Source organism: Meriones unguiculatus, chromosome 1 (assembly GCF_030254825.1).
Source record: "Meriones unguiculatus strain TT.TT164.6M chromosome 1, Bangor_MerUng_6.1, whole genome shotgun sequence".
In the NCBI taxonomy this organism is placed as follows: Eukaryota; Metazoa; Chordata; class Mammalia; order Rodentia; family Muridae; genus Meriones; species Meriones unguiculatus.
Genome location: NC_083349.1, coordinates 172,712,580 through 172,720,303, shown reverse-complemented (window position 1 = coordinate 172,720,303; position 7,724 = coordinate 172,712,580). Strand labels below are relative to the sequence as shown.

The 7,724-nt window shown below is 51.4% G+C and overlaps 1 protein-coding gene across 3 annotated transcripts in view; it reads left to right on the top strand.

The window, feature by feature from the left end:
- Positions 1–2,150: 2,150 nt before the first annotated feature.
- Positions 2,151–7,724, top strand: part of St3gal4 (ST3 beta-galactoside alpha-2,3-sialyltransferase 4) — a 35,357-nt gene continuing 29,783 nt past the window's right edge. Inside the window, exon 1 of one of the 3 annotated variants that reach the window (XM_060371496.1) lies at positions 2,151–2,288. The gene's annotated coding sequence lies outside the window, so the exon portion shown is untranslated. Of the gene's footprint in view, positions 2,289–5,388; positions 5,412–7,724 lie in introns of those variants that run through there. The other 2 variants (XM_060371490.1, XM_060371488.1) reach the window with 2 other exon arrangements.

Genomic DNA, 7,724 nt, shown 5'->3' with positions numbered 1-7,724 from the left:
AACCTGAGAGGAACAGTCCCTTCAGGCCAGAGCCTAGCCTTTTATCTCCCTGCCTTTTGGTAAGGGGTACAGTGGGATTGGGGAAGGACCTGGAACCCAGGGTCTAGGCTGAAAGGGTGCCTTTGTGCTAGAATTGCTTCCTTCTCTTAAGACATAGGGGCTTCTAGGTCACCCATTCAGCTTCTGACTGTAGTATTAAGAAACTGGACAGAAGCCTGGTATGGTGGCATACCTGTAATCTTGAGGTAGGAGGATCACAAGTTTGAGGTCAGCCCAGGCTACTTAGCCTGTCTTAAAAAGAAGAAAAAGAAAAGGAGGAAGAAAAAAGTGGAGGGGAAATGTCATAAATAAATAAAGTGGATGAGATCAGGACTGGGATAGGCTGGGAGGTTGTGGGTCTGTGGTTCTGAATACATTTAATAAGTTTAAAAGGTGTTCTTCTGCATGTTTAATAAGAGCGTAGTTAAATGTATCATATGATGGCTTCAAGACAAGTTCACCTCCATTGTCTCATTCAATACTAACAACAGCCCTTTATTTAGTTCAGTTATTTCCATTGATCTTTTTTTCCCAGTAAGAAAAGGAAAGTTATTTAATGGCAGAGGCAGGATTAGAACCCATATCTCCTGGAGGAAAAAAAAAAAAAGCTGATGCTTACGTTCAGTTTTACAACAGGATTTTTCCATGGCTCTTAGCAAGAAGTGGGAACTTGTCGTTGAACCTAGTTTGGTGAAGACTTAGCCAGGTTTAGAGGATGGGCCCTTTCTTGGACCGGCTTGCCAGACACAAATCAGTTGTTGCTGTTTCTCCTGGGGCAGGTTTTCTTTTGCAAAATATGAATCTTCCTTCTTTTTGACTTGCCCAACACCGAGACAAAGCCATTGTGTTCTCTATTCCCAGCTTTGTCTCAGACCACGACATGATACGTAATAAATATTTGTTGAATGAATAGGTGACTGACAGACCGAAGGAACCATTCAAATAAAACCAGGCTCTGGTGAGCTGCCAAAGAGCTTCTGCCTATGCAAAGTATCATTTAGGTGGAAACAGTCACTAGTGGAAGAAGCTGGAGGCCGACTCTTCATTTTGTTCCTTTTGAATTGGAGTTTCCCAAAAGGTGAGAGAGACCACCAGCTTCCCCTAAAGACGACTTTAAACTGCCAGTTCACTGGCACCCTGGGCGCTCACTGTCGGTTATTCATATTTTGCACTTAGTCACATCCTGTGCCGCCTTATTCTTGAAGAGCAAGCCCTCTCTTTCTCGGCAACTAGAGTAAGCTTCGGGGACTGGGCCTGGATCTAACACTCTCCTTGGCGCCCTGGAGTGTTCGCGCTAGGAACTTGGTAACACGGTGCTGACTCTTGGACAGGACTGGCCTGCTGGGTGGTTTCTGCTCTGTTGTTCTTCAGTCCAGGCAATTCCCGAGCCCAAGGAATCAGGGTTAAAGGCTTGAAGGGGTTTCCCCTGGAGACAGGATGCCTGGCGCCTTCAACAAGAACGGAAACTGAGAAGTTATCCGAGGCTAAGACAGGGTATGCATGGGAGGGTGCAGAAGCAGCAGTTTGGAGCGCCCGGGCCAACCTCGGGTAGAGAAAAGGCCCGCGAATTTAGGTCACCTAATGTCACGACGGGATAAGAGGATACAGGAAGGAAGGATGGACTCTCGCTCCTGTACCTCAGTTTCTGTAGAGAGAAAAGGACACTTCATCGCGCAGGGACAGCAAAGAAGCCTTTCTTGGGCCTTATTGTTCCCAAAAGAGTGTGGGATCACTACGTTGGGCATACTCATCTTGGCGCCACTCACAGGCAGCGCTGGCCCAGGGCCTGCCCTCACCCGATCCCGCCTCCCGCACCCCAGTCGACTCTCTCCAGGCCTCTGAAGCCTCCACACCAACCCCAGTCGCCCGGCGGTCTCGCGCCCCCTCCCTCCCTCCTCGGCGCGCCTTCCCTCCCTCTCTCTTTAGCTCCCTCCCTCCCTCCTTAGCTCCCTCCTTTCTCCGCGCCCTCCCTCCTCGGAGCCCTCCCTCCAGCGCGGCGTTCGCGGCAGTCGGCTTCCCGGTCGTGTGCGCAAGCGTGTCCGGCCCCTTCCCCGCCCCCCGCCCCAGCCCTGGCCCCCGCCTCCCCTTCAGGCGGACTTGCCTGCTCCCAGGCCGGCCCCGCTCCCGGGACAGGGACCGGGCCGAGCGGAGCGGAGCCGCTGCGCCAGTGCTGCCCCGCCAGTCCTGGCGCCTAGCGGATCGGAGCTGCGCGCGGATCTACCTCGCCCCGCCCCGCTCCACCCGCGAGGGTGAGTACGCGGCGGCCGGGCTCTGGGGCCCCGCGGCGGAGGGCGGGGAGCGCCGGGCTGCGGGGCTCCAGCCTCGCGCCACGGTTCGGGAAGGTAGTCGGGCCCGGCACGTGGACGCCACGCTGCACGGGGTTGGTGTGGGGTGGCCACAGCCCTGGGGAGAGGGGTTCTTTTTCCTGGACTTGATTTTCGCGGGAAGCCTGATTTGTCTCGCTCTCTTGAAGTGAGCAAACAGGACAATCCTCCGGAAAGTTTCTAACCCCCACCCCTGTTGCTCTTGCGCCCCGGCTGAATAGGTGTCCACCAACTCTAGCATCCTCTGAAGTCCAGGCTATGTGGGCTGGCTTTGCTAGAGGTGACAAGCTTTGCAGGGTCTGCCTGTGTGCTGGAGTTGCAAGGTCGCTGAGCAAAGCCCGACATGGGCTTGCCTATAGCAGAGCAGGCTGGCTGTATCCAAGGAATCAGGGAGGGTCTTTGGGCCTAGGCAGCTGTACTTCAGCGTTGACTGGGAGGTGGACAGTGGGAAGAAATAGGACTGAGAAGGGTGGGCCAGAGCTGGGGGCATAACTCATAACTCTCTGAGACCCTTGCTGGCTGGGACCTCTGGGCAGCCTCGTGATGCCAATGTGTCTGCCACCACTACCATTCCCAGCCCGAGGGGCAGACATTTCTAGCTCTATGAGCCTGATCTGCTGTGTTCTCCGTTCTCCAGGCTTAGAAGGCTACTAGTGCCTAAAGGCTAGGGGCGTACAGTGCCACAGCGTAGGTTGACTGTCGCAAGGGGCAAGGACCTGTACAGTGCAGGACCAGGTCTACAGATCTCACTCCCCACCCTCCAACCCCAGGCCTCTACCCAGGAGGCTGTAAATGAATTAATATGTCTAAGTATCAGAGGCACAGAGGACGAGTGTGAGTTTGCTATAGAAACTACATCTATAACAATTTCCCAAGCAATTTTCTAGAATGCTGCCTAGGAGGTGCCAGTTACTTAGGGCCTGGGAAATAATTGGGCATGCTTTACTTTTTTGGGAGTTGGTCTGCAAATACCCTGTGAGAAAGCTGAGGCCACCCAGATTCCTCAAACTTATTCTGCCTCTACGCCTACTCTGAGCATCCCTCATGGCCTGACCTGTTGCATAGGGAGAGACACCTTTGGACCTTCCCATTCTCCCCCTTCCTCTTCCCGCACCCTGTTGTTCCTCCCCCCCCTCGTGCACCAGGAGTTTGGGACCAGCCCACAAAGACTTCAAAGTGATAATGGAGATAACTAGAGGGATGTAGACAGAAGTTATAAAAGTAAATTAGGAACTGAGGTTGTGATTCCATGGCAGAGCAGTTGCCTATAGTCCCAGTAAGGGGTGGGGAGGCACAGGCACAAAGGTTGCAGTTGGTAAAGCGCTTGCCTGTCTAAGCCCCTTAAGCTTGATCCAGTACATTGTCTAACCATTTGGTGTGCATGCCTATAACTCCAGCACTCTGGAAATGGGTTGTCTGCAGTTGGGTGGTAGATCATTCAAGGTCATCTTTTGTTCCATATGTAGTTTGAGGCCAACCTGCGCTACGTGAGACTTGGTCTCAAATACCCCCCTTTGCAGGCTAGAGAGCTAGCTCAGTGGTTAAGAGCACTGGGTGGTCTTGCAGTGCAGGGGACCCAGGCCCAATTCCCAAGTACCCATTTGTGGCTAATTCCAGTTTCAGGGGATCCAACATCTTCTTTTAGCTTCCACAGGCACCAGGCTTGCATGTATAAATACAGGCAGGCAAAACTCACATACTTTTTTTTAAAGAGTCACCTGCTTAGCCTTTAGACTGAAGGGCATATTTAGCTTAGGAGTAAGTTGCTGCTCAAAGAGAGGAAGCCCCACTTTCACTAGAAGTGGAGGCCCCAGGTGATGAAGACCCCAGTGCCTTCTAGGTGCTCTTCTCTCCCCTGCTCCCTTCCCTGGACCAGTGACTCACCCACAGCAGTGCCGTATCCCCTCCACCCTGCCAGCTGTTTTAGTCTCATAGGATTTTATTTTCCGGGTAGAGCTAAGAATCTGCCCATTTCTGGAATCATAGGAAATCCTGGGAAGGACCTCTTTTCATCCATGAGTAATAAGGAGCAGGGGTCAGTCCCACTTCTTGGGACCATCTTGAGTCATGGCTGGTCTGAAGTTACCCAACTGGGCTGGCATCTGCCCTTGCTCTGCAGGCTTCTCCTAGAAGTACCTGCACCAAGGTTGCCCAGTAAAGTAGAGAACCCTTGCTCTCGTGCCAGCATTTGGGTGGTAGGTCATTCAAGGTCATCTTGTGTTCCATATGGGGTTTGAAGCCAACCTGGGCTACATGGGACCCTGTCTCAGCAAACCCCTTCTGGGACTAGAGTGATGAGGAGAGTCATGGTTCAAAATTTACACCATGCACTGGAGGGAGGGCACCACTCTAATTCAGACAAAACTAAGCAACTGCAAGCTGGTTCAAGGATCCAGGCTCAGGGAGGGAGCATAGGTCCCTAGGAAGGTCTGAAGACCAAACCTACAGAGTTTGATCAAGGCAGAGCTGCAGCTACTAGGAGATAGATGTTGGGCATCAGATGGCAGGGCAAGTGGAGTTAACACTTCCTGCTCCATTCTGAAGCATTGACTCCCATAGCACTGTTTCAGCCACTTTTCCCTGCAATGAACTGGTGCTGCATGGCATGGCTCCTGCTTCTCTTTCCTCTAGCTCTCAGGATCCTCCTCCTTCCTAAAGAGCCTGGCATTCACCAGAAGTTGTTAGTTTCCACAGGGAAATGGCTAGGACATGGCTGTAGTCATTAGCCCATACCTCCTTTTGTCAGCATTTCCCAGAGAAGCTCCAACATTTCTGTGTGAGTGTTCAGAGACCACCGGGGGTGGGGAGAATGTCCCCCAACACCTTCCTCAGTCCTGAGGTGTGTCTGGTTAATACAAGTGGAGGTAGTGATCTCATGTAGCCTCAAGGGTCATGCAAATCTCAACCAGAGCCTAGTCTGAAGTCCACCCAAGGGTTATGGTAGGCTGTGGCCTACCCATAAATATGGGTGTCCACATGTGTAGCTGCCAAGCAGAAGGGTGGTGCGACTGTCTAGATTCTGAAGCCCTGAGGTCTGCTCTTCGTCAGGTAGGGAGGAGGGTGCTGCTGCCGTTACTCAGTCTGAAGTGAGGCATGGGTCTGACTACGCGCTCAGTGGATGTGAGGAAGCCCAAGAATGGTTGGAGCATGAGGATAGTCCTTTCCTCCTGCCTATAACTTTGTTTGCGTCTGTCCTGGGGTAAGGGGCTCCAGAATCTTGCTTTCATCTTTGAAGGGAAGCGGCTTGAAGAGTCCAGGGACTAGTTTTGCAAGTGTAGAGCAGAAACACACATTATTTCTGGTTTGGACCCAAATCTTCCAGGTGTGAGTTTTACAGCAGCTGTAGTGATGCCACTGGTACCCATGGCCTATCCTGTGTCCTCTCCCGTGGAAGCAGGCTGTTAAAATGAAAAAGAAACTTAGGGCCAGGCATAGTGGTTTATCCTTGTAATCCTAGTATTTTGGAGGACAAGGAGTTCAAAGCAAACTGGAGGCCAGCCTGGATTCTATGAAACTTTGACTCAAAAAATATTTTGGGCTAGCAAGATGCTTCGGTGGGTAAAGCCCTTGCTCCTTTATCATGGGGTCCTCAAGACTTTTGGGAGGCCAGGATGAGTGGTGTGCCCCTGAAATCCCAATACTCTTACAGTGAGATGGGAGATGGAGTCAGGAGAGCCGGTGAAAGCTTGAGGGCCAACTAGCTTGGCATAAGCAGTAGCGAACAACAGAGACCTTGTTTCAAACAAGGTGAGAGGGCAAGATTGTCCTTTGACCTCCACATATACACTGTGGTATGTGTCTACAGCTGTAAGTGTAGACTGTTTAATGGAAGACTGAAAAACAGGGAGAGGAGGGGGGGCCCTGCAGGACACTTTGTATCACTCCCATAAGCCTCTTTGTAAATGAAGTCCATTTGTAAATGAAACAGGCTGTGAAAGATAAAAATTACTCTACCAAGGTCACACCACTCATAAAACTGTGGAGCTGGGGCTGACCTGTTTCCAAAGCCTGCACTTTTCAGCCCTGTTTTCTCCACTTCCAAGCTGGAGCTTGTCTTAACCAGTCCCATCAGAGATAGGAAAAGAAAGATGTCAAGGTCACGGTGATTTAGTGTCAAAGGGGGACTACAAACACAGTCCTCTCTATGCTGCCTGAACCTATGTCTAGCTGGGAGTTGGGCTTCTCATCCTTTTCAGTGGAGCAGGCTAGGGCTTCTCTCTCTCTCACTCATCTCTCTCTCCTCTCTCTTTTCTCTCTCTCCTCTCTCTTTCCTCTCCTCTACTCTCTCTCCTTTTCCTCTCTCTCTCTCTCTTTCTCTCTCTCTTCCCTGATGGCCCCGCCCAACTCCAGGCCTTTGAGCTCTGCTCCTGTAATTGCTTCCATCTGCCCCGCCTGTCTGCTCCTCCTATTCCTTGGAAATGCGGCCACCGCCCACAAAGCTGAAAGTCCTTGGGCAACTGCCCTGCCTGGATACATGGGGAAGGAGAGGGTGTTGGTGTCAGAGCCTGGGAACCCTCCCTGGGCTTTCCTCCCAATGTGCTGTCTGGGCTTAGAAAGGATTACCTTTGCTGTCCCCTTGGTTCTGGGCTGATTCATTCAGTGTCAGAGGGCTCCCCAAAAGCCCCATCTTCTCCTTTGAGGTCACTGGCCCAGAGGAGGGATGCTGCGCTGGGCCTGCCCTGGTGTTGAGGATCCATGGAACTATTGGGTGGGAATGGGAAAAATACAGCTACAGTTAGTTACCTTGATCCCAAGTGAAAGTCAAATAATTAGAGAGGAGATGCACATTTTAACTTGCTATAAAATAAAATGCACACATGAAGCACACATTAGCACTCAGCTCATTCCCTTGTCCAAGACTGCACCAGCTAGGGAGAGAGACGGCAACTAGGGCCCTTCAGATGGTCACCTTCAGGTTTTAGAAGCATGCTGTAAGATGTCCACTGAAGGTCACTGAGACATACCAGTGACCTTGACAGAAACAAGGACAGACAGTGAACAGAGGGAGGCGTGGTTTGTAGTGTGGAATGGACCTGAACACTTTCAAGGGATTTTCCTCCCTGAGGGTTTAAGACTTCAAGCACTAGGAACTTGTCTGCCTTGCTCACTGCTATATTCTTTCTGGTTTGTGCTTGCTTTTCAAAACAGGGCCTCACTGTTTTCAAACTGTGTGGCCTTAGCTGTCTTAGAGGTCACTATATAGATCTGCCTGCCTCTGCCTCTCGAGTGCTGGGACTACGTATACCCGCCACTACCCTTGGCTCTCATTGCTAGTCTCTTATTTCCTGGAATGATGACCAGCAAATCATTGCTTGATAAACAGTTCATTGAGGAGATAATGTGAAGATGTAGTTCAGGCTT